We start from the raw sequence: 27105 nt of genomic DNA on the forward strand, positions 1-27105 counted from the left end.
GCTCGCCCCTTCCACCGTCATTTTCTCTCTACCCACCCTTGCCTCCTTCTCCGCGCAGCTCTCGATTCCCCCCTCTCTTTCGCACCCTCCATGTCATATTCCGCTCCAGGAGCTCCATCATAGCTCTTCGCTGTCGCTGGGAGGATGTTTTCTCCTCCGCTCGCCCCTTCCACCGTCATTTTCTCTCTACCCACCCTTTCCTCCTTTTCCGCGCAGCTCTCGATTCCCCCCTCTCTTTCGCACCCTCCATGTCATATTCCGCTCCAGGAGCTCCATCATAGCTCCTCGCTGTCGCTGGGAGGATGTTTTCTCCTCCGCTCGCCCCTTCCACCGTCATTTTCTCTCTACCCACCCTTGCCTCCTTTTCCGCGCAGCTCTCGATTCCCCCCTCTCTTTCGCACCCTCCATGTCATATTCCGCTCCAGGAGCTCCATCATAGCTCCTCGCTGTCGCTGGGAGGATGTTTTCTCCTCCGCTCGCCCCTTCCACCGTCATTTTCTCTCTACCCACCCTTGCCTCCTTCTCCGCGCAGCTCTCAATTCCCCCCTCTCTTTCGCACCCTCCATGTCATATTCCGCTCCAGGAGCTCCATCATAGCTCCTCGCTGTCGCTGGGAGGATGTTTTCTCCTCCGCTCGCCCCTTCCACCGTCATTTTCTCTCTACCCACCCTTGCCTCCTTTTCCGCGTAGCTCTCGATTCCCCCCTCTCTTTCGCACCCTCCATGTCATATTCCGCTCCAGGAGTTCCATCATAGCTCCTCACTGTCGCTGGGAGGATGTTTTCTCCTCCGCTCGCCCCTTCCACCGTCATTTTCTCTCTACCCACCCTTGCCTCCTTTTCCGCGCAGCTCTCGATTCCCCCCTCTCTTTTGCACCCTCCATGTCATATTCCGCTCCAGGAGTTCCATCATAGCTCCTCACTGTCGCTGGGAGGAAGTTTTCTCCTCCGCTTGCCCCTTCCACCGTCATTTTCTCTCTACCCACCCTTGCCTCCTTTTCCGCGCAGCTCTCGATTCCCCCCTCTCTTTCGCACCCTCCATGTCATATTCCGCTCCAGGAGCTCCATCATAGCTCCTTGCTGTCGCTGGGAGGATGTTTTCTCCTCCGCTCGCCCCTTCCACCGTCATTTTCTCTCTACCCACCCTTGCCTCCTTTTCCGCGCAGCTCTCGATTCCCCCCTCTCTTTCGCACCCTCCATGTCATATTCCGCTCCAGGAGCTCCATCATAGCTCCTCGCTGTCGCTGGGAGGATGTTTTCTCCTCCGCTCGCCCCTTCCACCGTCATTTTCTCTCTACCCACCCTTGCCTCCTTTTCCGCGCAGCTCTCGATTCCCCCCTCTCTTTCGCACCCTCCATGTCATATTCCGCTCCAGGAGTTCCATCATAGCTCCTCACTGTCGCTGGGAGGATGTTTTCTCCTCCGCTCGCCCCTTCCACCGTCATTTTCTCTCTACCCACCCTTGCCTCCTTTTCCGCGCAGCTCTCGATTCCCCCCTCTCTTTCGCACCCTCAATGTCATATTCCGCTCCAGGAGTTCCATCATAGCTCCTCACTGTCGCTGGGAGGATGTTTTCTCCTCCGCTCGCCCCTTCCACCGTCATTTTCTCTCTACCCACCCTTGCCTCCTTTTACGCGCAGCTCTCGATTCCCCCCTCTCTTTCGCACCCTCCATGTCATATTCCGCTCCAGGAGCTCCATCATAGCTCCTCGCTGTCGCTGGGAGGATGTTTTCTCCTCCGCTCGCCCCTTCCACCGTCATTTTCTCTCTACCCACCCTTGCCTCCTTTTCCGCGCAGCTCTCGATTCCCCCCTCTCTTTCGCACCCTCAATGTCATATTCCGCTCCAGGAGCTCCATCATAGCTCCTCGCTGTCGCTGGGAGGATGTTTTCTCCTCCGCTCGCCCCTTCCACCGTCATTTTCTCTCTACCCACCCTTGCCTCCTTTTCCGCGCAGCTCTCGATTCCCCCCTCTCTTTCGCACCCTCCATGTCATATTCCGCTCCAGGAGCTCCATCATAGCTCCTTGCTGTCGCTGGGAGGATGTTTTCTCCTCCGCTCGCCCCTTCCACCGTCATTTTCTCTCTACCCACCCTTGCCTCCTTTTCCGCGCAGCTCTCGATTCCCCCCTCTCTTTCGCACCCTCCATGTCATATTCCGCTCCAGGAGTTCCATCATAGCTCCTCACTGTCGCTGGGAGGATGTTTTCTCCTCCGCTCGCCCCTTCCACCGTCATTTTCTCTCTACCCACCCTTGCCTCCTTTTCCGCGCAGCTCTCGATTCCCCCCTCTCTTTCGCACCCTCAATGTCATATTCCGCTCCAGGAGTTCCATCATAGCTCCTCACTGTCGCTGGGAGGATGTTTTCTCCTCCGCTCGCCCCTTCCACCGTCATTTTCTCTCTACCCACCCTTGCCTCCTTTTCCGCGCAGCTCTCGATTCCCCCCTCTCTTTCGCACCCTCCATGTCATATTCCGCTCCAGGAGTTCCATCATAGCTCCTCACTGTCGCTGGGAGGAAGTTTTCTCCTCCGCTCGCCCCTTCCACCGTCATTTTCTCTCTACCCACCCTTGCCTCCTTTTCCGCGCAGCTCTCGATTCCCCCCTCTCTTTCGCACCCTCCATGTCATATTCCGCTCCAGGAGCTCCATCATAGCTCCTTGCTGTCGCTGGGAGGATGTTTTCTCCTCCGCTCGCCCCTTCCACCGTCATTTTCTCTCTACCCACCCTTGCCTCCTTTTCCGCGCAGCTCTTGATTCCCCCCTCTCTTTCGCACCCTCCATGTCATATTCCGCTCCAGGAGCTCCATCATAGCTCCTCGCTGTCGCTGGGAGGATGTTTTCTCCTCCGCTCGCCCCTTCCACCGTCATTTTCTCTCTACCCACCCTTGCCTCCTTTTCCGCGTAGCTCTCGATTACCCCCTCTCTTTCGCACCCTCCATGTCATATTCCGCTCCAGGAGTTCCATCATAGCTCCTCACTGTCGCTGGGAGGATGTTTTCTCCTCCGCTCGCCCCTTCCACCGTCATTTTCTCTCTACCCACCCTTGCCTCCTTTTCCGCGCAGCTCTCGATTCCCCCCTCTCTTTCGCACCCTCCATGTCATATTCCGCTCCAGGAGTTCCATCATAGCTCCTCACTGTCGCTGGGAGGAAGTTTTCTCCTCCGCTTGCCCCTTCCACCGTCATTTTCTCTCTACCCACCCTTGCCTCCTTTTCCGCGCAGCTCTCGATTCCCCCCTCTCTTTCGCACCCTCCATGTCATATTCCGCTCCAGGAGCTCCATCATAGCTCCTTGCTGTCGCTGGGAGGATGTTTTCTCCTCCGCTCGCCCCTTCCACCGTCATTTTCTCTCTACCCACCCTTGCCTCCTTTTCCGCGCAGCTCTCGATTCCCCCCTCTCTTTCGCACCCTCCATGTCATATTCCGCTCCAGGAGTTCCATCATAGCTCCTCACTGTCGCTGGGAGGATGTTTTCTCCTCCGCTCGCCCCTTCCACCGTCATTTTCTCTCTACCCACCCTTGCCTCCTTTTCCGCGCAGCTCTCGATTCCCCCCTCTCTTTCGCACCCTCCATGTCATATTCCGCTCCAGGAGCTCCATCATAGCTCCTCGCTGTCGCTGGGAGGATGTTTTCTCCTCCGCTCGCCCCTTCCACCGTCATTTTCTCTCTACCCACCCTTGCCTCCTTTTCCGCGCAGCTCTCGATTCCCCCCTCTCTTTCGCACCCTCAATGTCATATTCCGCTCCAGGAGCTCCATCATAGCTCCTCGCTGTCGCTGGGAGGATGTTTTCTCCTCCGCTCGCCCCTTCCACCGTCATTTTCTCTCTACCCACCCTTGCCTCCTTTTCCGCGCAGCTCTCGATTCCCCCCTCTCTTTCGCACCCTCAATGTCATATTCCGCTCCAGGAGTTCCATCATAGCTCCTCACTGTCGCTGGGAGGATGTTTTCTCCTCCGCTCGCCCCTTCCACCGTCATTTTCTCTCTACCCACCCTTGCCTCCTTTTCCGCGCAGCTCTCGATTCCCCCCTCTCTTTCGCACCCTCCATGTCATATTCCGCTCCAGGAGCTCCATCATAGCTCCTTGCTGTCGCTGGGAGGATGTTTTCTCCTCCGCTCGCCCCTTCCACCGTCATTTTCTCTCTACCCACCCTTGCCTCCTTTTCCGCGCAGCTCTCGATTCCCCCCTCTCTTTCGCACCCTCCATGTCATATTCCGCTCCAGGAGCTCCATCATAGCTCCTCGCTGTCGCTGGGAGGATGTTTTCTCCTCCGCTCGCCCCTTCCACCGTCATTTTCTCTCTACCCACCCTTGCCTCCTTTTCCGCGTAGCTCTCGATTCCCCCCTCTCTTTCGCACCCTCCATGTCATATTCCGCTCCAGGAGTTCCATCATAGCTCCTCACTGTCGCTGGGAGGATGTTTTCTCCTCCGCTCGCCCCTTCCACCGTCATTTTCTCTCTACCCACCCTTGCCTCCTTTTCCGCGCAGCTCTCGATTCCCCCCTCTCTTTCGCACCCTCAATGTCATATTCCGCTCCAGGAGTTCCATCATAGCTCCTCACTGTCGCTGGGAGGATGTTTTCTCCTCCGCTCGCCCCTTCCACCGTCATTTTCTCTCTACCCACCCTTGCCTCCTTTTCCGCGCAGCTCTCGATTCCCCCCTCTCTTTCGCACCCTCCATGTCATATTCCGCTCCAGGAGTTCCATCATAGCTCCTCACTGTCGCTGGGAGGAAGTTTTCTCCTCCGCTCGCCCCTTCCACCGTCATTTTCTCTCTACCCACCCTTGCCTCCTTTTCCGCGCAGCTCTCGATTCCCCCCTCTCTTTCGCACCCTCCATGTCATATTCCGCTCCAGGAGCTCCATCATAGCTCCTTGCTGTCGCTGGGAGGATGTTTTCTCCTCCGCTCGCCCCTTCCACCGTCATTTTCTCTCTACCCACCCTTGCCTCCTTTTCCGCGCAGCTCTCGATTCCCCCCTCTCTTTCGCACCCTCCATGTCATATTCCGCTCCAGGAGTTCCATCATAGCTCCTCACTGTCGCTGGGAGGATGTTTTCTCCTCCGCTCGCCCCTTCCACCATCATTTTCTCTCTACCCACCCTTGCCCCCTTTTCCGCGCAGCTCTCGATTCCCCCCTCTCTTTCGCACCCTCCATGTCATATTCCGCTCCAGGAGTTCCATCATAGCTCCTCACTGTCGCTGGGAGGATGTTTTCTCCTCCGCTCGCCCCTTCCACCGTCATTTTCTCTCTACCCACCCTTGCCTCCTTCTCCGCGCAGCTCTCGATTCCCCCCTCTCTTTCGCACCCTCCATGTCATATTCCGCTCCAGGAGCTCCATCATAGCTCCTCGCTGTCGCTGGGAGGATGTTTTCTCCTCCGCTCGCCCCTTCCACCGTCATTTTCTCTCTACCCACCCTTTCCTCCTTTTCCGCGCAGCTCTCGATTCCCCCCTCTCTTTCGCACCCTCCATGTCATATTCCGCTCCAGGAGCTCCATCATAGCTCCTCGCTGTCGCTGGGAGGATGTTTTCTCCTCCGCTCGCCCCTTCCACCGTCATTTTCTTTCTACCCACCCTTGCCTCCTTTTCCACGCAGCTCTCGATTCCCCCCTCTCTTTCGCACCCTCCATGTCATATTCCGCTCCAGGAGCTCCATCATAGCTCCTCGCTGTTGCTGGGAGGATGTTTTCTCCTCTGCTCGCCCCTTCCACCGTCATTTTCTCTCTACCCACCCTTTCCTCCTTTTCCGCGCAGCTCTCGATTCCCCCCTCTCTTTCGCACCCTCCATGTCATATTCCGCTCCAGGAGCTCCATCATAGCTCCTCGCTGTCGCTGGGAGGATGTTTTCTCCTCCGCTCGCCCCTTCCACCGTCATTTTCTTTCTACCCACCCTTGCCTCCTTTTCCACGCAGCTCTCGATTCCCCCCTCTCTTTCGCACCCTCCATGTCATATTCCGCTCCAGGAGCTCCATCATAGCTCCTCGCTGTTGCTGGGAGGATGTTTTCTCCTCCGCTCGCCCTTCCACCGTCATTTTCTCTCTACCCACCCTTGCCTCCTTCTCCGCACAGCTCTCGATTCCCCCCTCTCTTTCGCACCCTCCATGTCATATTCCGCTCCAGGAGCTCCATCATAGCTCCTCGCTGTCGCTGGGAGGATGTTTTCTCCTCTGCTCGCCCCTTCCACCGTCATTTTCTCTCTACCCACCCTTTCCTCCTTTTCCGCGCAGCTCTCGATTCCCCCCTCTCTTGCGCACCCTCCATGTCATATTCCGCTCCAGGAGCTCCATCATAGCTCCTCGCTGTCGCTGGGAGGATGTTTTCTCCTCCGCTCGCCCCTTCCACCGTCATTTTCTCTCTACCCACCCTTTCCTCCTTTTCCGCGCAGCTCTCGATTCCCCCCTCTCTTTCGCACCCTCCATGTCATATTCCGCTCCAGGAGCTCCATCATAGCTCCTCGCTGTCGCTGGGAGGATGTTTTCTCCTCTGCTCGCCCCTTCCACCGTCATTTTCTCTCTACCCACCCTTTCCTCCTTTTCCGCGCAGCTCTCGATTCCCCCCTCTCTTTCGCACCCTCCATGTCATATTCCGCTCCAGGAGCTCCATCATAGCTCCTCGCTGTCGCTGGGAGGATGTTTTCTCCTCCGCTCGCCCCTTCCACCGTCATTTTCTTTCTACCCACCCTTGCCTCCTTTTCCACGCAGCTCTCGATTCCCCCCTCTCTTTCGCACCCTCCATGTCATATTCCGCTCCAGGAGCTCCATCATAGCTCCTCGCTGTCGCTGGGAGGATGTTTACTCCTCTGCTCGCCCCTTCCACCGTCATTTTCTCTCTACCCACCCTTTCCTCCTTTTCCGCGCAGCTCTCGATTCCCCCCTCTCTTTCGCACCCTCCATGTCATATTCCGCTCCAGGAGCTCCATCATAGCTCCTCGCTGTCGCTGGGAGGATGTTTTCTCCTCCGCTCGCCCCTTCCACCGTCATTTTCTTTCTACCCACCCTTGCCTCCTTTTCCACGCAGCTCTCGATTCCCCCCTCTCTTTCGCACCCTCCATGTCATATTCCGCTCCAGGAGCTCCATCATAGCTCCTCGCTGTCGCTGGGAGGATGTTTACTCCTCTGCTCGCCCCTTCCACCGTCATTTTCTCTCTACCCACCCTTTCCTCCTTTTCCGCGCAGCTCTCGATTCCCCCCTCTCTTTCGCACCCTCCATGTCATATTCCGCTCCAGGAGCTCCATCATAGCTCCTTGCTGTCGCTGGGAGGACGTTTTCTCCTACGCTCGCCCCTTCCACCGTCATTTTCTCTCTACCCACCCTTGCCTCCTTTTCCGCGCAGCTCTCTATTCCCCCCTCTCTTTCGCACCCTCCATGTCATATTCCGCTCCAGGAGTTCCATCATAGCTCCTCACTGTCGCTGGGAGGATGTTTTCTCCTCCGCTCGCCCCTTCCACCGTCATTTTCTCTCTACCCACCCTTGCCTCCTTTTCCGCGCAGCTCTCGATTCCCCCCTCTCTTTCGCACCCTCCATGTCATATTCCGCTCCAGGAGTTCCATCATAGCTCCTCACTGTCGCTGGGAGGAATTTTTCTCCTCCGCTTGCCCCTTCCACCGTCATTTTCTCTCTACCCACCCTTGCCTCCTTTTCCGCGCAGCTCTCGATTCCCCCCTCTCTTTCGCACCCTCCATGTCATATTCCGCTCCAGGAGCTCCATCATAGCTCCTTGCTGTCGCTGGGAGGATGTTTTCTCCTCCGCTCGCCCCTTCCACCGTCATTTTCTCTCTACCCACCCTTGCCTCCTTTTCCGCGCAGCTCTCGATTCCCCCCTCTCTTTCGCACCCTCCATGTCATATTCCGCTCCAGGAGTTCCATCATAGCTCCTCACTGTCGCTGGGAGGATGTTTTCTCCTCCGCTCGCCCCTTCCACCGTCATTTTCTCTCTACCCACCCTTGCCTCCTTTTCCGCGCAGCTCTCGATTCCCCCCTCTCTTTCGCACCCTCCATGTCATATTCCGCTCCAGGAGCTCCATCATAGCTCCTCGCTGTCGCTGGGAGGATGTTTTCTCCTCCGCTCGCCCCTTCCACCGTCATTTTCTCTCTACCCACCCTTGCCTCCTTTTCCGCGCAGCTCTCGATTCCCCCCTCTCTTTCGCACCCTCAATGTCATATTCCGCTCCAGGAGATCCATCATAGCTCCTCACTGTCGCTGGGAGGATATTTTCTCCTCCGCTCGCCCCTTCCACCGTCATTTTCTCTCTACCCACCCTTGCCTCCTTCTCCACACAGCTCTCGATTCCCCCCTCTCTTTCGCACCCTCCATGTCATATTCCGCTCCAGGAGCTCCATCATAGTTCCTCGCTGTCGCTGGGAGGATGTTTTCTCCTCTGCTCGCCCCTTCCACCGTCATTTTCTCTCTACCCACCCTTTCCTCCTTTTCCGCGCAGCTCTCGATTCCCCCCTCTCTTTCGCACCCTCCATGTCATATTCCGCTCCAGGAGCTCCATCATAGCTCCTCGCTGTCGCTGGGAGGATGTTTTCTCCTCCGCTCGCCCCTTCCACCGTCATTTTCTTTCTACCCACCCTTGCCTCCTTTTCCACGCAGCTCTCGATTCCCCCCTCTCTTTCGCACCCTCCATGTCATATTCCGCTCCAGGAGCTCCATCATAGCTCCTCGCTGTTGCTGGGAGGATGTTTTCTCCTCCGCTCGCCCCTTCCACCGTCATTTTCTCTCTACCCACCCTTGCCTCCTTCTCCGCACAGCTCTCGATTCCCCCCTCTCTTTCGCACCCTCCATGTCATATTCCGCTCCAGGAGCTCCATCATAGCTCCTCGCTGTCGCTGGGAGGATGTTTTCTCCTCTGCTCGCCCCTTCCACCGTCATTTTCTCTCTACCCACCCTTTCCTCCTTTTCCGCGCAGCTCTCGATTCCCCCCTCTCTTGCGCACCCTCCATGTCATATTCCGCTCCAGGAGCTCCATCATAGCTCCTCGCTGTCGCTGGGAGGATGTTTTCTCCTCCGCTCGCCCCTTCCACCGTCATTTTCTCTCTACCCACCCTTGCCTCCTTTTCCGCGCAGCTCTCGATTCCCCCCTCTCTTTCGCACCCTCCATGTCATATTCCGCTCCAGGAGTTCCATCATAGCTCCTCACTGTCGCTGGGAGGATGTTTTCTCCTCCGCTCGCCCCTTCCACCGTCATTTTCTCTCTACCCACCCTTGCCTCCTTCTCCGCGCAGCTCTCGATTCCCCCCTCTCTTTCGCACCCTCCATGTCATATTCCGCTCCAGGAGCTCCATCATAGCTCTTCGCTGTCGCTGGGAGGATGTTTTCTCCTCCGCTCGCCCCTTCCACCGTCATTTTCTCTCTACCCACCCTTTCCTCCTTTTCCGCGCAGCTCTCGATTCCCCCCTATCTTTCGCACCCTCCATGTCATATTCCGCTCCAGGAGCTCCATCATAGCTCCTCGCTGTCGCTGGGAGGATGTTTTCTCCTCCGCTCGCCCCTTCCACCGTCATTTTCTCTCTACCCACCCTTGCCTCCTTTTCCGCGCAGCTCTCGATTCCCCCCTCTCTTTCGCACCCTCCATGTCATATTCCGCTCCAGGAGCTCCATCATAGCTCCTCGCTGTCGCTGGGAGGATGTTTTCTCCTCCGCTCGCCCCTTCCACCGTCATTTTCTCTCTACCCACCCTTGCCTCCTTCTCCGCGCAGCTCTCAATTCCCCCCTCTCTTTCGCACCCTCCATGTCATATTCCGCTCCAGGAGCTCCATCATAGCTCCTCGCTGTCGCTGGGAGGATGTTTTCTCCTCCGCTCGCCCCTTCCACCGTCATTTTCTCTCTACCCACCCTTGCCTCCTTCTCCGCGCAGCTCTCGATTCCCCCCTCTCTTTCGAACCCTCCATGTCATATTCCGCTCCAGGAGCTCCATCATAGCTCCTCGCTGTCGCTGGGAGGATGTTTTCTCCTCTGCTCGCCCCTTCCACCGTCATTTTCTCTCTACCCACCCTTTCCTCCTTTTCCGCGCAGCTCTCGATTCCCCCCTCTCTTTCGCACCCTCCATGTCATATTCCGCTCCAGGAGCTCCATCATAGCTCCTCGCTGTCGCTGGGAGGATGTTTTCTCCTCCGCTCGCCCCTTCCACCGTCATTTTCTTTCTACCCACCCTTGCCTCCTTTTCCACGCAGCTCTCGATTCCCCCCTCTCTTTCGCACCCTCCATGTCATATTCCGCTCCAGGAGCTCCATCATAGCTCCTCGCTGTCGCTGGGAGGATGTTTACTCCTCTGCTCGCCCCTTCCACCGTCATTTTCTCTCTACCCACCCTTTCCTCCTTTTCCGCGCAGCTCTCGATTCCCCCCTCTCTTTCGCACCCTCCATGTCATATTCCGCTCCAGGAGCTCCATCATAGCTCCTTGCTGTCGCTGGGAGGACGTTTTCTCCTCCGCTCGCCCCTTCCACCGTCATTTTCTCTCTACCCACCCTTGCCTCCTTTTCCGCGCAGCTCTCTATTCCCCCCTCTCTTTCGCACCCTCCATGTCATATTCCGCTCCAGGAGTTCCATCATAGCTCCTCACTGTCGCTGGGAGGATGTTTTCTCCTCCGCTCGCCCCTTCCACCGTCATTTTCTCTCTACCCACCCTTGCCTCCTTTTCCGCGCAGCTCTCGATTCCCCCCTCTCTTTCGCACCCTCCATGTCATATTCCGCTCCAGGAGTTCCATCATAGCTCCTCACTGTCGCTGGGAGGAATTTTTCTCCTCCGCTTGCCCCTTCCACCGTCATTTTCTCTCTACCCACCCTTGCCTCCTTTTCCGCGCAGCTCTCGATTCCCCCCTCTCTTTCGCACCCTCCATGTCATATTCCGCTCCAGGAGCTCCATCATAGCTCCTTGCTGTCGCTGGGAGGATGTTTTCTCCTCCGCTCGCCCCTTCCACCGTCATTTTCTCTCTACCCACCCTTGCCTCCTTTTCCGCGCAGCTCTCGATTCCCCCCTCTCTTTCGCACCCTCCATGTCATATTCCGCTCCAGGAGCTCCATCATAGCTCCTCGCTGTCGCTGGGAGGATGTTTTCTCCTCCGCTCGCCCCTTCCACCGTCATTTTCTCTCTACCCACCCTTGCCTCCTTTTCCGCGCAGCTCTCGATTCCCCCCTCTCTTTCGCACCCTCAATGTCATATTCCGCTCCAGGAGATCCATCATAGCTCCTCACTGTCGCTGGGAGGATATTTTCTCCTCCGCTCGCCCCTTCCACCGTCATTTTCTCTCTACCCACCCTTGCCTCCTTCTCCGCACAGCTCTCGATTCCCCCCTCTCTTTCGCACCCTCCATGTCATATTCCGCTCCAGGAGCTCCATCATAGTTCCTCGCTGTCGCTGGGAGGATGTTTTCTCCTCTGCTCGCCCCTTCCACCGTCATTTTCTCTCTACCCACCCTTTCCTCCTTTTCCGCGCAGCTCTCGATTCCCCCCTCTCTTTCGCACCCTCCATGTCATATTCCGCTCCAGGAGCTCCATCATAGCTCCTCGCTGTCGCTGGGAGGATGTTTTCTCCTCCGCTCGCCCCTTCCACCGTCATTTTCTTTCTACCCACCCTTGCCTCCTTTTCCACGCAGCTCTCGATTCCCCCCTCTCTTTCGCACCCTCCATGTCATATTCCGCTCCAGGAGCTCCATCATAGCTCCTCGCTGTTGCTGGGAGGATGTTTTCTCCTCCGCTCGCCCCTTCCACCGTCATTTTCTCTCTACCCACCCTTGCCTCCTTCTCCGCACAGCTCTCGATTCCCCCCTCTCTTTCGCACCCTCCATGTCATATTCCGCTCCAGGAGCTCCATCATAGCTCCTCGCTGTCGCTGGGAGGATGTTTTCTCCTCTGCTCGCCCCTTCCACCGTCATTTTCTCTCTACCCACCCTTTCCTCCTTTTCCGCGCAGCTCTCGATTCCCCCCTCTCTTGCGCACCCTCCATGTCATATTCCGCTCCAGGAGCTCCATCATAGCTCCTCGCTGTCGCTGGGAGGATGTTTTCTCCTCCGCTCGCCCCTTCCACCGTCATTTTCTCTCTACCCACCCTTGCCTCCTTTTCCGCGCAGCTCTCGATTCCCCCCTCTCTTTCGCACCCTCCATGTCATATTCCGCTCCAGGAGTTCCATCATAGCTCCTCACTGTCGCTGGGAGGATGTTTTCTCCTCCGCTCGCCCCTTCCACCGTCATTTTCTCTCTACCCACCCTTGCCTCCTTCTCCGCGCAGCTCTCGATTCCCCCCTCTCTTTCGCACCCTCCATGTCATATTCCGCTCCAGGAGCTCCATCATAGCTCTTCGCTGTCGCTGGGAGGATGTTTTCTCCTCCGCTCGCCCCTTCCACCGTCATTTTCTCTCTACCCACCCTTTCCTCCTTTTCCGCGCAGCTCTCGATTCCCCCCTATCTTTCGCACCCTCCATGTCATATTCCGCTCCAGGAGCTCCATCATAGCTCCTCGCTGTCGCTGGGAGGATGTTTTCTCCTCCGCTCGCCCCTTCCACCGTCATTTTCTCTCTACCCACCCTTGCCTCCTTTTCCGCGCAGCTCTCGATTCCCCCCTCTCTTTCGCACCCTCCATGTCATATTCCGCTCCAGGAGCTCCATCATAGCTCCTCGCTGGGAGGATGTTTTCTCCTCCGCTCGCCCCTTCCACCGTCATTTTCTCTCTACCCACCCTTGCCTCCTTCTCCGCGCAGCTCTCGATTCCCCCCTCTCTTTCGAACCCTCCATGTCATATTCCGCTCCAGGAGCTCCATCATAGCTCCTCGCTGTCGCTGGGAGGATGTTTTCTCCTCTGCTCGCCCCTTCCACCGTCATTTTCTCTCTACCCACCCTTTCCTCCTTTTCCGCGCAGCTCTCGATTCCCCCCTCTCTTTCGCACCCTCCATGTCATATTCCGCTCCAGGAGCTCCATCATAGCTCCTCGCTGTCGCTGGGAGGATGTTTTCTCCTCCGCTCGCCCCTTCCACCGTCATTTTCTTTCTACCCACCCTTGCCTCCTTTTCCACGCAGCTCTCGATTCCCCCCTCTCTTTCGCACCCTCCATGTCATATTCCGCTCCAGGAGCTCCATCATAGCTCCTCGCTGTCGCTGGGAGGATGTTTTCTCCTCTGCTCGCCCCTTCCACCGTCATTTTCTCTCTACCCACCCTTTCCTCCTTTTCCGCGCAGCTCTCGATTCCCCCCTCTCTTTCGCACCCTCCATGTCATATTCCGCTCCAGGAGTTCCATCATAGCTCCTCACTGTCGCTGGGAGGAAGTTTTCTCCTCCGCTCGCCCCTTCCACCGTCATTTTCTCTCTACCCACCCTTGCCTCCTTTTCCGCGCAGCTCTCGATTCCCCCCTCTCTTTCGCACCCTCCATGTCATATTCCGCTCCAGGAGCTCCATCATAGCTCCTCGCTGTCGCTGGGAGGATGTTTTCTCCTCCGCTCGCCCCTTCCACCGTCATTTTCTCTCTACCCACCCTTGCCTCCTTTTCCGCGCAGCTCTCAAATCCCCCCTCTCTTTCGCACCCTCCATGTCATATTCCGCTCCAGGAGTTCCATCATAGCTCCTCACTGTCGCTGGGAGGAAGTTTTCTCCTCCGCTCGCCCCTTCCACCGTCATTTTCTCTCTACCCACCCTTGCCTCCTTTTCCGCGCAGCTCTCGATTCCCCCCTCTCTTTCGCACCCTCCATGTCATATTCCGCTCCAGGAGCTCCATCATAGCTCCTCGCTGTCGCTGGGAGGATGTTTTCTCCTCCGCTCGCCCCTTCCACCGTCATTTTCTCTCTACCCACCCTTGCCTCCTTTTCCGCGCAGCTCTCGATTCCCCCCTCTTTTTCGCACCCTCAATGTCATATTCCGCTCCAGGAGTTCCATCATAGCTCCTCACTGTCGCTGGGAGGATGTTTTCTCCTCCGCTCGCCCCTTCCACCGTCATTTTCTCTCTACCCACCCTTGCCTCCTTTTCCGCGCAGCTCTCGATTCCCCCCTCTCTTTCGCACCCTCCATGTCATATTCCGCTCCAGGAGTTCCATCATAGCTCCTCACTGTCGCTGGGAGGAAGTTTTCTCCTCCGCTCGCCCCTTCCACCGTCATTTTCTCTCTACCCACTCTTGCCTCCTTTTCCGCACAGCTCTCGATTCCCCCCTCTCTTTCGCACCCTCCATGTCATATTCCGCTCCAGGAGCTCCATCATAGCTCCTTGCTGTCGCTGGGAGGATGTTTTCTCCTCCGCTCGCCCCTTCCACCGTCATTTTCTCTCTACCCACCCTTGCCTCCTTTTCCGCGCAGCTCTCGATTCCCCCCTCTTTTTCGCACCCTCCATGTCATATTCCGCTCCAGGAGTTCCATCATAGCTCCTCACTGTCGCTGGGAGGATGTTTTCTCCTCCGCTCGCCCCTTCCACCATCATTTTCTCTCTACCCACCCTTGCCTTCTTTTCCACGCAGCTCTCGATTCCCCCCTCTCTTTCGCACCCTCCATGTCATATTCCGCTCCAGGAGTTCCATCATAGCTCCTCACTGTCGCTGGGAGGATATTTTCTCCTCTGCTCGCCCCTTCCACCGTCATTTTCTCTCTACCCACCCTTGCCTCCTTTTCCGCGCAGCTCTCGATTCCCCCCTCTCTTTCGCACCCTCCATGTCATATTCCGCTCCAGGAGCTCCATCATAGCTCCTTGCTGTCGCTGGGAGGATGTTTTCTCCTCCGCTCGCCCCTTCCACCGTCATTTTCTCTCTACCCACCCTTGCCTCCTTTTCCGCGCAGCTCTCGATTCCCCCCTCTCTTTCGCACCCTCCATGTCATATTCCGCTCCAGGAGTTCCATCATAGCTCCTCACTGTCGCTGGGAGGATGTTTTCTCCTCCGCTCGCCCCTTCCACCGTCATTTTCTCTCTACCCACCCTTGCCTCCTTTTCCGCGCAGCTCTCGATTCCCCCCTCTCTTTCGCACCCTCCATGTCATATTCCGCTCCAGGAGTTCCATCATAGCTCCTCACTGTCGCTGGGAGGATGTTTTCTCCTCCGCTCGCCCCTTCCACCGTCATTTTCTCTCTACCCACCCTTGCCTCCTTCTCCGCGCAGCTCTCGATTCCCCCCTCTCTTTCGCACCCTCCATATCATATTCCGCTCCAGGAGCTCCATCATAGCTCCTCGCTGTCGCTGGGAGGATGTTTTCTCCTCCGCTCGCCCCTTCCACCGTCATTTTCTCTCTACCCACCCTTGCCTTCTTTTCCGCGCAGCTCTCGATTCCCCCCTCTCTTTCGCACCCTCCATGTCATATTCCGCTCCAGGAGCTCCATCATAGCTCCTTGCTGTCGCTGGGAGGATGTTTTCTCCTCCGCTCGCCCCTTCCACCGTCATTTTCTCTCTACCCACCCTTGCCTCCTTTTCCGCGCAGCTCTCGATTCCCCCCTCTCTTTCGCACCCTCCATGTCATATTCCGCTCCAGGAGTTCCATCATAGCTCCTCACTGTCGCTGGGAGGATGTTTTCTCCTCCGCTCGCCCCTTCCACCGTCATTTTCTCTCTACCCACCCTTGCCTCCTTCTCCGCGCAGCTCTCGATTCCCCCTCTCTTTCGCACCCTCCATGTCATATTCCGCTCCAGGAGCTCCATCATAGCTCCTCGCTGTCGCTGGGAGGATGTTTTCTCCTCCGCTCGCCCCTTCCACCGTCATTTTCTCTCTACCCACCCTTGCCTCCTTTTCCGCGCAGCTCTCGATTCCCCCCTCTCTTTCGCACCCTCCATGTCATATTCCGCTCCAGGAGCTCCATCATAGCTCCTTGCTGTCGCTGGGAGGATGTTTTCTCCTCCGCTCGCCCCTTCCACCGTCATTTTCTCTCTACCCACCCTTGCCTCCTTTTCCGCGCAGCTCTCGATTCCCCCCTCTCTTTCGCACCCTCCATGTCATATTCCGCTCCAGGAGTTCCATCATAGCTCCTCACTGTCGCTGGGAGGATGTTTTCTCCTCCGCTCGCCCCTTCCACCATCATGTTCTCTCTACCCACCCTTGCCTCCTTTTCCGCGCAGCTCTCGATTCCCCCCTCTCTTTCGCACCCTCCATGTCATATTCCGCTCCAGGAGTTCCATCATAGCTCCTCACTGTCGCTGGGAGGAAGTTTTCTCCTCCGCTCGCCCCTTCCACCGTCATTTTCTCTCTACCCACCCTTGCCTCCTTCTCCGCGCAGCTCTCGATTCCCCCCTCTCTTTCGCACCCTCCATGTCATATTCCGCTCCAGGAGCTCCATCATAGCTAATCGCTGTCGCTGGGAGGATGTTTTCTCCTCCGCTCGCCCCTTCCACCGTCATTTTCTCTCTACCCACCCTTGCCTCCTTTTCCGCGCAGCTCTCGATTCCCCCCTCTCTTTCGCACCCTCCATGTCATATTCCGCTCCAGGAGTTCCATCATAGCTCCTCACTGTCGCTGGGAGGATGTTTTCTCCTCCGCTCGCCCCTTCCACCGTCATTTTCTCTCTACCCACCCTTGCCTCCTTTTCCGCGCAGCTCTCGATTCCCCCCTCTCTTTCGCACCCTCCATGTCATATTCCGCTCCAGGAGCTCCATCATAGCTCCTTGCTGTCGCTGGGAGGATGTTTTCTCCTCCGCTCGCCCCTTCCACCGTCATTTTCTCTCTACCCACCCTTGCCTCCTTTTCCGCGCAGCTCTCGATTCCCCCCTCTCTTTCGCACCCTCCATGTCATATTCCGCTCCAGGAGTTCCATCATAGCTCCTCACTGTCGCTGGGAGGATGTTTTCTCCTCCGCTCGCCCCTTCCACCGTCATTTTCTCTCTACCCACCCTTGCCTCCTTCTCCGCGCAGCTCTCGATTCCCTCCTCTCTCTCGCACCCTCCATATTACATCCAGCTCCAGGAGCTTCATCATAGCTCCTCGCTGTCGCTGGGAGGATGTTTTCTCCTCCGCTCGCCCCTTCCACCGTCATTTTCTCTCTACCCACCCTTGCCTCCTTCTCTGCGCAGCTCTCGATTCCCCCCTCTCTTTCGCACCCTCCATGTCATATTCCGCTCCAGGAGCTCCATCATAGCTCCTCGCTGTCGCTGGGAGGATGTTTTCTCCTCCGCTCGCCCCTTCCACCGTCATTTTCTCTCTACCCACCCTTGCCTCCTTCTCTGCGCAGCTCTCGATTCCCTCCTCTCTCTCGCACCCTCCATATTACATCCAGCTCAAGGAGCTCCATCATAGCTCCTCGCTGTCGCTGGGAGGATGTTTTCTCCTCTGCTCGCCGCTTCCGCCGTCATTTTCTCTCCACCCACCCTTGCCTCCTTCTCCGCGCCGCTCTCGATTCCCCCCTCTCTTTCGCACCCTCCATGTCATATTCCGCTCCAGGAGCTCCATCATAGCTCCTCGCTGTCGCTGGGAGGATGTTTTCTCCTCCGCTCGCCCCTTCCACCGTCATTTTCTCTCTACCCACCCTTGCCTCCTTCTCCGCGCAGCTCTCGATTCCCCCCTCTCTTTCGCACCCTCCATGTCATATTCCGCTCCAGGAGCTCCATCATAGCTCCTCGCTGTCGCTGGGAGGATGTTTTCTCCTCCGCTCGCCCCTTCCACCGTCATTTTCTCTCTACCCACCCTTTCCTCCTTTTCCGCGCAGCTCTCGATTCCCCCCTCTCTTTCACACCCTCCATGTCATATTCCGCTCCAGGAGCTCCATCATTGCTCCTCGCTGTCGCTGGGAGGATGTTTTCTCCTCCGCTCGCCCCTTCCACCGTCATTTTCTCTCTACCCACCCTTGCCTCCTTTTCCACGCAGCTCTCGATTCCCCCCTCTCTTTCGCACCCTCCATGTCATATTCCGCTCCAGGAGTTCCATCATAGCTCCTCACTGTCGCTGGGAGGATATTTTCTCCTCTGCTCGCCCCTTCCACCGTCATTTTCTCTCTACCCACCCTTGCCTCCTTTTCCGCGCAGCTCTCGATTCCCCCCTCTCTTTCGCACCCTCCATGTCATATTCCGCTCCAGGAGCTCCATCATAGCTCCTCGCTGTTGCTGGGAGGATGTTTTCTCCTCTGCTCGCCCCTTCCACCGTCATTTTCTCTCTACCCACCCTTGCCTCCTTCTCCGCGCAGCTCTCGATTCCCCCCTCTCTTTCGCACCCTCCATGTCATATTCCGCTCCAGGAGCTCCATCATAGCTCCTCGCTGTCGCTGGGAGGATTTTTTCTCCTCTGCTCGCCCCTTCCACCGTCATTTTCTCTCTACCCACCCTTTCCTCCTTTTCCGCGCAGCTCTCGATTCCCCCCTCTCTTGCGCACCCTCCATGTCATATTCCGCTCCAGGAGCTCCATCATAGCTCCTCGCTGTCGCTGGGAGGATGTTTTCTCCTCCGCTCGCCCCTTCCACCGTCATTTTCTCTCTACCCACCCTTGCCTCCTTTTCCGCGCAGCTCTCGATTCCCCCCTCTCTTTCGCACCCTCCATGTCATATTCCGCTCCAGGAGTTCCATCATAGCTCCTCACTGTCGCTGGGAGGATGTTTTCTCCTCCACTCGCCCCTTCCACCGTCATTTTCTCTCTACCCACCCTTGCCTCCTTTTCCGCGCAGCTCTCGATTCCCCCCTCTCTTTCGCACCCTCCATGTCATATTCCGCTCCAGGAGTTCCATCATAGCTCCTCACTGTCGCTGGGAGGAAGTTTTCTCCTCCGCTCACCCCTTCCACCGTCATTTTCTCTCTACCCACCCTTGCCTCCTTTTCCGCGCAGCTCTCGATTCCCCCCTCTCTTTCGCACCCTCCATGTCATATTCCGCTCCAGGAGCTCCATCATAGCTCCTCGCTGTCGCTGGGAGGATGTTTTCTCCTCCGCTCGCCCCTTCCACCGTCATTTTCTCTCTACCCACCCTTGCCTCCTTTTCCGCGCAGCTCTCGATTCCCCCCTCTCTTTCGCACCCTCCATGTCATATTCCGCTCCAGGAGCTCCATCATAGCTCCTTGCTGTCGCTGGGAGGATGTTTTCTCCTCCGCTCGCCCCTTCCACCGTCATTTTCTCTCTACCCACCCTTGCCTCCTTTTCCGCGCAGCTCTCGATTCCCCCCTCTCTTTCGCACCCTCAATGTCATATTCCGCTCCAGGAGCTCCATCATAGCTCCTCACTGTCGCTGGGAGGATGTTTTCTCCTCCGCTCGCCCCTTCCACCGTCATTTTCTCTCTACCCACCCTTGCCTCCTTTTCCGCGCAGCTCTCGATTCCCCCCCTCTCTTTCGCACCCTCCATGTCATATTCCGCTCCAGGAGTTCCATCATAGCTCCTCACTGTCGCTGGGAGGATGTTTTCTCCTCCGCTCGCCCCTTCCACCGTCATTTTCTCTCTACCCACCCTTGCCTCCTTTTCCGCGCAGCTCTCGATTCCCCCCTCTCTTTCGCACCCTCCATGTCATATTCCGCTCCAGGAGTTCCATCATAGCTCCTCACTGTCGCTGGGAGGAAGTTTTCTCCTCCGCTCGCCCCTTCCACCGTCATTTTCTCTCTACCCACCCTTGCCTCCTTTTCCGCGCAGCTCTCGATTCCCCCCTCTCTTTCGCACCCTCCATGTCATATTCCGCTCCAGGAGCTCCATCATAGCTCCTCGCTGTCGCTGGGAGGATGTTTTCTCCTCCGCTCGCCCCTTCCACCGTCATTTTCTCTCTACCCACCCTTGCCTCCTTTTCCGCGCAGCTCTCGATTCCCCCCTCTCTTTCGCACCCTCCATGTCATATTCCGCTCCAGGAGTTCCATCATAGCTCCTCACTGTCGCTGGGAGGAAGTTTTCTCCTCCGCTCGCCCCTTCCACCGTCATTTTCTCTCTACCCACCCTTGCCTCCTTTTCCGCGCAGCTCTCGATTCCCCCCTCTCTTTCGCACCCTCCATGTCATATTCCGCTCCAGGAGTTCCATCATAGCTCCTCGCTGTCGCTGGGAGGATGTTTTCTCCTCTGCACGCCGCTTCCGCCGTCATTTTCTCTCCACCCACCCTTGCCTCCTTCTCCGCGCCGCTCTCGATTCCCCCCTCTCTTTCGCACCCTCCATGTCATATTCCGCTCCAGGAGCTCCATCATAGCTCCTCGCTGTCGCTGGGAGGATGTTTTCTCCTCCGCTCGCCCCTTCCACCGTCATTTTCTCTCTACCCACCCTTGCCTCCTTCTCCGCGCAGCTCTCGATTCCCCCCTCTCTTTCGCACCCTCCATGTCATATTCCGCTCCAGGAGCTCCATCATAGCTCCTCGCTGTCGCTGGGAGGATGTTTTCTCCTCCGCTCGCCCCTTCCACCGTCATTTTCTCTCTACCCACCCTTTCCTCCTTTTCCGCGCAGCTCTCGATTCCCCCCTCTCTTTCACACCCTCCATGTCATATTCCGCTCCAGGAGCTCCATCATTGCTCCTCGCTGTCGCTGGGAGGATGTTTTCTCCTCCGCTCGCCCCTTCCACCGTCATTTTCTCTCTACCCACCCTTGCCTCCTTCTCTGCGCAGCTCTCAATTCCCCCCTCTCTTTCGCACCCTCCATGTCATATTCCGCTCCAGGAGCTCCATCATAGCTCCTCGCTGTCGCTGGGAGGATGTTTTCTCCTCCGCTCGCCCCTTCCACCGTCATTTTCTCTCTACCCACCCTTGCCTCCTTCTCCGCGCAGCTCTCGATTCCCCCCTCTCTTTCGCACCCTCCATGTCATATTCCGCTCCAGGAGCTCCATCATAGCTCCTCGCTGTCGCTGGGAGGATGTTTTCTCCTCCGCTCGCCCCTTCCACCGTCATTTTCTCTCTACCCACCCTTGCCTCCTTTTCCGCGCAGCTCTCGATTCCCCCCTCTCTTTCGCACCCTCCATGTCATATTCCGCTCCAGGAGTTCCATCATAGCTCCTCACTGTCGCTGGGAGGATGTTTTCTCCTCCGCTCGCCCCTTCCACCGTCATTTTCTCTCTACCCACCCTTGCCTCCTTTTCCGCGCAGCTCTCGATTCCCCCCTCTCTTTCGCACCCTCCATGTCATATTCCGCTCCAGGAGTTCCATCATAGCTCCTCACTGTCGCTGGGAGGATGTTTTCTCCTCCGCTCGCCCCTTCCACCGTCATTTTCTCTCTACCCACCCTTGCCTCCTTCTCCGCGCAGCTCTCGATTCCCCCCTCTCTTTCGCACCCTCCATATCATATTCCGCTCCAGGAGCTCCATCATAGCTCCTCGCTGTCGCTGGGAGGATGTTTTCTCCTCCGCTCGCCCCTTCCACCGTCATTTTCTCTCTACCCACCCTTGCCTTCTTTTCCGCGCAGCTCTCGATTCCCCCCTCTCTTTCGCACCCTCCATGTCATATTCCGCTCCAGGAGCTCCATCATAGCTCCTTGCTGTCGCTGGGAGGATGTTTTCTCCTCCACTCGCCCCTTCCACCGTCATTTTCTCTCTACCCACCCTTGCCTCCTTTTCCGCGCAGCTCTCGATTCCCCCCTCTCTTTCGCACCCTCCATGTCATATTCCGCTCCAGGAGTTCCATCATAGCTCCTCACTGTCGCTGGGAGGAAGTTTTCTCCTCCGCTCACCCCTTCCACCGTCATTTTCTCTCTACCCACCCTTGCCTCCTTTTCCGCGCAGCTCTCGATTCCCCCCTCTCTTTCGCACCCTCCATGTCATATTCCGCTCCAGGAGCTCCATCATAGCTCCTCGCTGTCGCTGGGAGGATGTTTTCTCCTCCGCTCGCCCCTTCCACCGTCATTTTCTCTCTACCCACCCTTGCCTCCTTTTCCGCGCAGCTCTCGATTCCCCCCTCTCTTTCGCACCCTCCATGTCATATTCCGCTCCAGGAGCTCCATCATAGCTCCTTGCTGTCGCTGGGAGGATGTTTTCTCCTCCGCTCGCCCCTTCCACCGTCATTTTCTCTCTACCCACCCTTGCCTCCTTTTCCGCGCAGCTCTCGATTCCCCCCTCTCTTTCGCACCCTCCATGTCATATTCCGCTCCAGGAGTTCCATCATAGCTCCTCACTGTCACTGGGAGGATGTTTTCTCCTCCGCTCGCCCCTTCCACCGTCATTTTCTCTCTACCCACCCTTGCCTCCTTTTCCGCGCAGCTCTCGATTCCCCCCTCTCTTTCGCACCCTCAATGTCATATTCCGCTCCAGGAGCTCCATCATAGCTCCTCACTGTCGCTGGGAGGATGTTTTCTCCTCCGCTCGCCCCTTCCACCGTCATTTTCTCTCTACCCACCCTTGCCTCCTTTTCCGCGCAGCTCTCGATTCCCCCCTCTCTTTCGCACCCTCCATGTCATATTCCGCTCCAGGAGTTCCATCATAGCTCCTCACTGTCGCTGGGAGGATGTTTTCTCCTCCGCTCGCCCCTTCCACCGTCATTTTCTCTCTACCCACCCTTGCCTCCTTTTCCGCGCAGCTCTCGATTCCCCCCTCTCTTTCGCACCCTCCATGTCATATTCCGCTCCAGGAGTTCCATCATAGCTCCTCACTGTCGCTGGGAGGAAGTTTTCTCCTCCGCTCGCCCCTTCCACCGTCATTTTCTCTCTACCCACCCTTGCCTCCTTTTCCGCGCAGCTCTCGATTCCCCCCTCTCTTTCGCACCCTCCATGTCATATTCCGCTCCAGGAGCTCCATCATAGCTCCTCGCTGTCGCTGGGAGGATGTTTTCTCCTCCGCTCGCCCCTTCCACCGTCATTTTCTCTCTACCCACCCTTGCCTCCTTTTCCGCGCAGCTCTCGATTCCCCCCTCTCTTTCGCACCCTCCATGTCATATTCCGCTCCAGGAGTTCCATCATAGCTCCTCACTGTCGCTGGGAGGAAGTTTTCTCCTCCGCTCGCCCCTTCCACCGTCATTTTCTCTCTACCCACCCTTGCCTCCTTTTCCGCGCAGCTCTCGATTCCCCCCTCTCTTTCGCACCCTCCATGTCATATTCCGCTCCAGGAGTTCCATCATAGCTCCTCGCTGTCGCTGGGAGGATGTTTTCTCCTCTGCTCGCCGCTTCCGCCGTCATTTTCTCTCCACCCACCCTTGCCTCCTTCTCCGCGCCGCTCTCGATTCCCCCCTCTCTTTCGCACCCTCCATGTCATATTCCGCTCCAGGAGCTCCATCATAGCTCCTCGCTGTCGCTGGGAGGATGTTTTCTCCTCCGCTCGCCCCTTCCACCGTCATTTTCTCTCTACCCACCCTTGCCTCCTTCTCCGCGCAGCTCTCGATTCCCCCCTCTCTTTCGCACCCTCCATGTCATATTCCGCTCCAGGAGCTCCATCATAGCTCCTCGCTGTCGCTGGGAGGATGTTTTCTCCTCCGCTCGCCCCTTCCACCGTCATTTTCTCTCTACCCACCCTTTCCTCCTTTTCCGCGCAGCTCTCGATTCCCCCCTCTCTTTCACACCCTCCATGTCATATTCCGCTCCAGGAGCTCCATCATTGCTCCTCGCTGTCGCTGGGAGGATGTTTTCTCCTCCGCTCGCCCCTTCCACCGTCATTTTCTCTCTACCCACCCTTGCCTCCTTCTCTGCGCAGCTCTCAATTCCCCCCTCTCTTTCGCACCCTCCATGTCATATTCCGCTCCAGGAGCTCCATCATAGCTCCTCGCTGTCGCTGGGAGGATGTTTTCTCCTCCGCTCGCCCCTTCCACCGTCATTTTCTCTCTACCCACCCTTGCCTCCTTCTCCGCGCAGCTCTCGATTCCCCCCTCTCTTTCGAACCCTCCATGTCATATTCCGCTCCAGGAGCTCCATCATAGCTCCTCGCTGTCGCTGGGAGGATGTTTTCTCCTCCGCTCGCCCCTTCCACCGTCATTTTCTCTCTACCCACCCTTGCCTCCTTCTCCGCGCAGCTCTCGATTCCCCCCTCTCTTTCGCACCCTCCATGTCATATTCCGCTCCAGGAGCTCCATCATAGCTCCTCGCTGTCGCTGGGAGGATGTTTTCTCCTCCGCTCGCCCCTTCCACCGTCATTTTCTCTCTACCCACCCTTGCCTCCTTTTCCGCGCAGCTCTCGATTCCCCCCTCTCTTTCGCACCCTCCATGTCATATTCCGCTCCAGGAGTTCCATCATAGCTCCTCACTGTCGCTGGGAGGATGTTTTCTCCTCCGCTCGCCCCTTCCACCGTCATTTTCTCTCTACCCACCCTTGCCTCCTTTTCCGCGCAGCTCTCGATTCCCCCCTCTCTTTCGCACCCTCCATGTCATATTCCGCTCCAGGAGTTCCATCATAGCTCCTCACTGTCGCTGGGAGGATGTTTTCTCCTCCGCTCGCCCCTTCCACCGTCATTTTCTCTCTACCCACCCTTGCCTCCTTCTCCGCGCAGCTCTCGATTCCCCCCTCTCTTTCGCACCCTCCATATCATATTCCGCTCCAGGAGCTCCATCATAGCTCCTCGCTGTCGCTGGGAGGATGTTTTCTCCTCCGCTCGCCCCTTCCACCGTCATTTTCTCTCTACCCACCCTTGCCTTCTTTTCCGCGCAGCTCTCGATTCCCCCCTCTCTTTCGCACCCTCCATGTCATATTCCGCTCCAGGAGCTCCATCATAGCTCCTTGCTGTCGCTGGGAGGATGTTTTCTCCTCCGCTCGCCCCTTCCACCGTCATTTTCTCTCTACCCACCCTTGCCTCCTTTTCCGCGCAGCTCTCGATTCCCCCCTCTCTTTCGCACCCTCCATGTCATATTCCGCTCCAGGAGTTCCATCATAGCTCCTCACTGTCGCTGGGAGGATGTTTTCTCCTCCGCTCGCCCCTTCCACCGTCATTTTCTCTCTACCCACCCTTGCCTCCTTCTCCGCGCAGCTCTCGATTCCCCCTCTCTTTCGCACCCTCCATGTCATATTCCGCTCCAGGAGCTCCATCATAGCTCCTCGCTGTCGCTGGGAGGATGTTTTCTCCTCCGCTCGCCCCTTCCACCGTCATTTTCTCTCTACCCACCCTTGCCTCCTTTTCCGCGCAGCTCTCGATTCCCCCCTCTCTTTCGCACCCTCCATGTCATATTCCGCTCCAGGAGTTCCATCAGAGCTCCTCACTGTCGCTGGGAGGATGTTTTCTCCTCCGCTCGCCCCTTCCACCATCATGTTCTCTCTACCCACCCTTGCCTCCTTTTCCGCGCAGCTCTCGATTCCCCCCTCTCTTTCGCACCCTCCATGTCATATTCCGCTCCAGGAGTTCCATCATAGCTCCTCACTGTCGCTGGGAGGAAGTTTTCTCCTCCGCTCGCCCCTTCCACCGTCATTTTCTCTCTACCCACCCTTGCCTCCTTCTCCGCGCAGCTCTCGATTCCCCCCTCTCTTTCGCACCCTCCATGTCATATTCCGCTCCAGGAGCTCCATCATAGCTAATCGCTGTCGCTGGGAGGATGTTTTCTCCTCCGCTCGCCCCTTCCACCGTCATTTTCTCTCTACCCACCCTTGCCTCCTTTTCCGCGCAGCTCTCGATTCCCCCCTCTCTTTCGCACCCTCCATGTCATATTCCGCTCCAGGAGTTCCATCATAGCTCCTCACTGTCGCTGGGAGGATGTTTTCTCCTCCGCTCGCCCCTTCCACCGTCATTTTCTCTCTACCCACCCTTGCCTCCTTTTCCGCGCAGCTCTCGATTCCCCCCTCTCTTTCGCACCCTCCATGTCATATTCCGCTCCAGGAGCTCCATCATAGCTCCTTGCTGTCGCTGGGAGGATGTTTTCTCCTCCGCTCGCCCCTTCCACCGTCATTTTCTCTCTACCCACCCTTGCCTCCTTTTCCGCGCAGCTCTCGATTCCCCCCTCTCTTTCGCACCCTCCATGTCATATTCCGCTCCAGGAGTTCCATCATAGCTCCTCACTGTCGCTGGGAGGATGTTTTCTCCTCCGCTCGCCCCTTCCACCGTCATTTTCTCTCTACCCACCCTTGCCTCCTTCTCCGCGCAGCTCTCGATTCCCTCCTCTCTCTCGCACCCTCCATATTACATCCAGCTCCAGGAGCTTCATCATAGCTCCTCGCTGTCGCTGGGAGGATGTTTTCTCCTCCGCTCGCCCCTTCCACCGTCATTTTCTCTCTACCCACCCTTGCCTCCTTCTCTGCGCAGCTCTCGATTCCCCCCTCTCTTTCGCACCCTCCATGTCATATTCCGCTCCAGGAGCTCCATCATAGCTCCTCGCTGTCGCTGGGAGGATGTTTTCTCCTCCGCTCGCCCCTTCCACCGTCATTTTCTCTCTACCCACCCTTGCCTCCTTCTCTGCGCAGCTCTCGATTCCCTCCTCTCTCTCGCACCCTCCATATTACATCCAGCTCAAGGAGCTCCATCATAGCTCCTCGCTGTCGCTGGGAGGATGTTTTCTCCTCTGCTCGCCGCTTCCGCCGTCATTTTCTCTCCACCCACCCTTGCCTCCTTCTCCGCGCCGCTCTCGATTCCCCCCTCTCTTTCGCACCCTCCATGTCATATTCCGCTCCAGGAGCTCCATCATAGCTCCTCGCTGTCGCTGGGAGGATGTTTTCTCCTCCGCTCGCCCCTTCCACCGTCATTTTCTCTCTACCCACCCTTGCCTCCTTTTCCGCGCAGCTCTCGATTCCCCCCTCTCTTTCACACCCTCCATGTCATATTCCGCTCCAGGAGCTCCATCATTGCTCCTCGCTGTCGCTGGGAGGATGTTTTCTCCTCCGCTCGCCCCTTCCACCGTCATTTTCTCTCTACCCACCCTTGCCTCCTTCTCTGCGCAGCTCTCAATTCCCCCCTCTCTTTCGCACCCTCCATGTCATATTCCGCTCCAGGAGCTCCATCATAGCTCCTCGCTGTCGCTGGGAGGATGTTTTCTCCTCCGCTCGCCCCTTCCACCGTCATTTTCTCTCTACCCACCCTTGCCTCCTTCTCCGCGCAGCTCTCGATTCCCCCCTCTCTTTCGAACCCTCCATGTCATATTCCGCTCCAGGAGCTCCATCATAGCTCCTCGCTGTCGCTGGGAGGATGTTTTCTCCTCTGCTCGCCCCTTCCACCGTCATTTTCTCGCTACCCACCCTTTCCTCCTTTTCCGCGCAGCTCTCGATTCCCCCCTCTCTTTCGCACCCTCCATGTCATATTCCGCTCCAGGAGCTCCATCATAGCTCCTCGCTGTCGCTGGGAGGATGTTTTCTCCTCCGCTCGCCCCTTCCACCGTCATTTTCTCTCTACCCACCCTTGCCTCCTTCTCCGCGCAGCTCTCGATTCCCTCCTCTCTCTCGCACCCTCCATATT

Source organism: Pelophylax lessonae, assembly GCF_965119305.1.
Source record: "Pelophylax lessonae genome assembly, chromosome: 13".
Classification (NCBI taxonomy): Eukaryota; Metazoa; Chordata; class Amphibia; order Anura; family Ranidae; genus Pelophylax; species Pelophylax lessonae.